Source organism: Coenobita brevimanus, chromosome 24 (genome assembly GCF_032717465.1).
Source record: "Coenobita brevimanus isolate Jiangsu-jjx chromosome 24, ASM3271746v2, whole genome shotgun sequence".
Lineage (NCBI taxonomy): Eukaryota > Metazoa > Arthropoda > Malacostraca > Decapoda > Coenobitidae > Coenobita > Coenobita brevimanus.
Window position 1 is genome coordinate 27930385 of NC_136977.1, and position 3899 is coordinate 27934283.

Sequence of the window (3899 nt, forward strand, 5' to 3'; positions counted from 1 at the left end):
GATAATTATGATGTAGTTAAGAGCTTGATTCTTAAGGCCTATGAACTTGTTCCTGAAGCCTATAGAGTAAAATTTAGGACAACTTATAAGCAAGATAAGCAATCCCATGTTGAGTATGCAAAAATCAAAGAAGATCTGTTAGAGCAGTGGCTAAATTCTAAGAATGTGGATTCTGATTTTGACAAATTTAAGCAGATGATTTTGCTGGAGGACTTCAAAAGGTGTATTAATAATGATGTAAGCCTATATCTTGATGAGAGAAGAATAGATAATTTGTCTGATGCTGCAGTTTTAGCTGGTGAATATGTTCTCACTCACAAGAGATATTCTAGAGAAAAAAGGAAAGCTGAGAGTATGTACGTTGCCTCTACTCAGAGTACAGGTAACAGGAAAGAGAATAAGGATGATGTTTCTCAGCAAGTAAATACCAGCTTCACCTCTAGATTTCAGAAAAGTAAATGTACTTATTGTAGTAAGCTTGGTCATACTACGGAGAGAAATGTTTCAGGAGACAGAGTGATGTGAACAAAAAGGAGTCTTTAAATATTCAGTCAATTGGTCTAGTGTCCACCCTTAAGAGTTCCCAGAATTCTTTAACTGAGTTAACTGAACCTGCTTTGAGGGGTAACTTAAATTCTCATGATGAAGCTCCTCTTTTGAGCAGTAACGTGGGTGACACTTTCAAGAGTTCATGTGCTAATTTCCTGTCTGATGGTTTTGTCAGTCCTCTGGACAGTAATGACAGGAAATCAGTTAAAATATATCGTGATACAGGTGCTTGCCAATGCCTTATGCTGACCAGTGTTCTAGGCTCTAATGTTAATTCCTCTGATGAAACTGTAATCTTACAAGGTGTAGGGAATAATTACTTCTCTGTCCCTCTGTGGAGAGTGAATTTAGAGTCTGGTTTTGTTAATGGTTCCGTTATGGTTGGGTTGGCTGAGACACTCCCAATGTCAGGTGTAACTTTCTTACTTGGAAATTATATTGGTGGAAGTCAAGTGTGTCCAGCTCCTCAGTTGTCTAGTGAGCCAGTGGCTGCGACCCAGGATTGTGATGTCCCTGATGTGTTCTCTGCATGTGCTGTCACTAGGGCTAAGTCTAAAGTTACTGGTGACTTAGAGGATAATGATGATGATGATGTTATCCTAGCTGACACTTTTCTTGCTAATTTGGACCACTCACCAGATGAGGCAGTACCCCGTAGTGTTGATAATTTGTCTCGTCAAGAGTTGGTTGAGTTGCAGGTTGCTGACCCTGAGTTGAAAGGTCTAGCTAACTCTGCTTGCAGTGAGGAAGAGTCAGCCGGTGCTTCTACTTGTTATTATATAAAGTCAGGAGTACTTATGAGGAAGTGGAGACCCCCAACATCATCAGCCGACTGTGAATGGAAGTTGTACATCAAGTTGTCATCTCTCGTGTTTTTAGGCAGGATATCATTAGAGTAGCTCATGATTCCAGTTTGGCAGGACACCTTGGATGAGGAAGACTGTGACACGCAGTCTACTGGCCAGGTATCTTCAGGGATGTTTCCTGGTATTGTAAGTCTTGTCACACCTGTCAAGTTGTGGGGAAGTGTAATCAGACAGAAAAAGTTGCACCTCTAGTTCCCATTCCTCCTTTTGAGGCGCCTTTCACCCGTGTGTTGGTGGATATTGTGGGCCCTCTTCCTAAGACTTCTTCACGATTTTCTTATGTGTTGACCCTGATTGATATGAATACTCGTTATCCTGAAGCCATTACACTTAGAAATATCTCAGCAAAGAACGTGGTTTAGGAAATGCTAGGGTTCTTCACAAAGTTTGGTCTGCCCAAGGAGGTACAGTCAGACCGGGGAAGTAATTTCATGTCAAATGTTTTCAAGCAGTCTCTGAAAGAGTTGGGCATCACCCAGATCACGTCTTCAGCTTACCATCCCCAGACCCAAGGAGCGTTGGAGAGATATCATCAAACACCCAAATCGATGCTCAAGAAATACTGTTTGGAACATCAGAAAGACTGGGATAAAGGTCTTCCATTCGTTGTATTTGCCGCAAGAGAATCTCCAAATGAATCACTGGGCTTCTCACCTTTTGAACTACTGTTTGGGCATGAAGTAAGAGGACCCCTTAAGTTACTCAAGGAATGCTGGCTGTCGGAGGAAGATGACGTCAACCTGCTGGAGTATGTGATGAAGTTCAAAGAACGGCTGTCCACTGCTTTACAGCTGGCGAGAGAGAATTTAGGAGCTGCTCAGGAGAAGATGAAGACTTGGTATGATAAGAAGTCCAGGTTACGCCACTTTCAGCCAGGAGATCAGGTTTTGATTCTGCTACCAGTGCATGGGCAACCTCTTCAAGCCAAGTTTAGTGGTCCTTATTTCGTGGAGAAGAAACTCAGTGATGTCAAATATGTCATCGCCACACCAGATCGTAGAAAGAACAAGCAACTTTGTCACATCAACATGCTAAAGTTATATCACAGGCGGGACGAGAATAACCCAGTCTGCACTGTAGCTGTTCCACCCGAGTATGCAAGTGAAGTTCTCCCATGCAGCATGAGCCTGAGTGATAGTTTGGGGAAGAATCCAGATATCATGAATGATCTCCAGACTAAGCTTTCTTATCTAGCTCCCGAGGAATGGCAGGAGTTTTCGGCATTACTGCAGGAGTACCCGCAAGTGTTCCGTGCCACTCCAGGAAGAACCACTGTGTTGATGCATGATGTCGATGTTGGAGGCGCAAAGCCAATTAAACTGCCTCCTTACCGTGTGAACCCAGTGAAAGTTCCTCTCATCCAGAAGGAGCTTGGCTACCTGTTGGACCACAAGATGATTGAGCCTTGTCAGAGCGAGTGGAGTTCTCCTGTCACTCTAGTCCCTAAGCCAGGTGGGTCACAGCAGCTTTGCATCGACTACAGATGTGTAAATCAGATAACCAAAACAGACACTTACCCTCTCCCTCGCGTGGAAGATTGCATAGACAAGATCGGAAAGGCTAGGTACATAAGTAAGTTTGATTTGTTAACCCGTCACGTCCTGAGCCTTTCCGCACCTATGACATCCCCCAGTCCCGAGCCTTTTTGAAAAAAAAAATTTTCCTATGAAACTTCCGCTTAGGTCGAGAAACTATGGAAAATCTTGAAGAAAGTGGTCTCTGCGGTCTATAAGTGGTCTATACAGGTGCGGTTTCCCCCCGCAGGTATCGTATTCTGTAATGGGCTGGATATGCGTTAACGTTTTCTATGGTAAGGAGTAATGGGACAAACAACACACAACACCTCTACATTTATTGAATTTGTACTAATAAACAATAACAGTAACAATATAATGTATTTCAGACACATATATAGGAAAAATAAGCATTGTACCATCGCGCGAGCATAGCGAGTTAGGTCCGAGTCGTATCATGCTATCTGCTAATTTTCTGTTATGAGTCTACCGATCATTTTTTCTACTTGTATACTTCTGTTTCAATGACAATTTACCAATTACAACTGTTTGTAAGTGATTTCAGATGTTTTCATTCATTATGATGACATGCAGCATAAGTTTAGCGCACATCAGCTTAGTAAGCGCACTCGCTATGACTCGTATTTCAATATACCAAATTGTTTTATCACTTTCCAATTATTTTCCCATTTACATAGAACCTTTCCCCCACCACTGTGAAGGTTTTCAATTATTTTCATTCATTACGAGGGCATTTAACGATATGCTAGCGCCTATTCACGTAGCAACCACGATCTCAAACACTCGTGTTTCATCATCTACTTTATTTATTCACTCCAATTATATTTTCCCACTTACATTACACACGTTTACACCCCTCCAATGCACTGTACATACTTACTGCCATTATTTATTCAAGTGAGCGTGAGAATATCGCCTGAAAATACCCTCGCAAGGAATGTTACGTCAC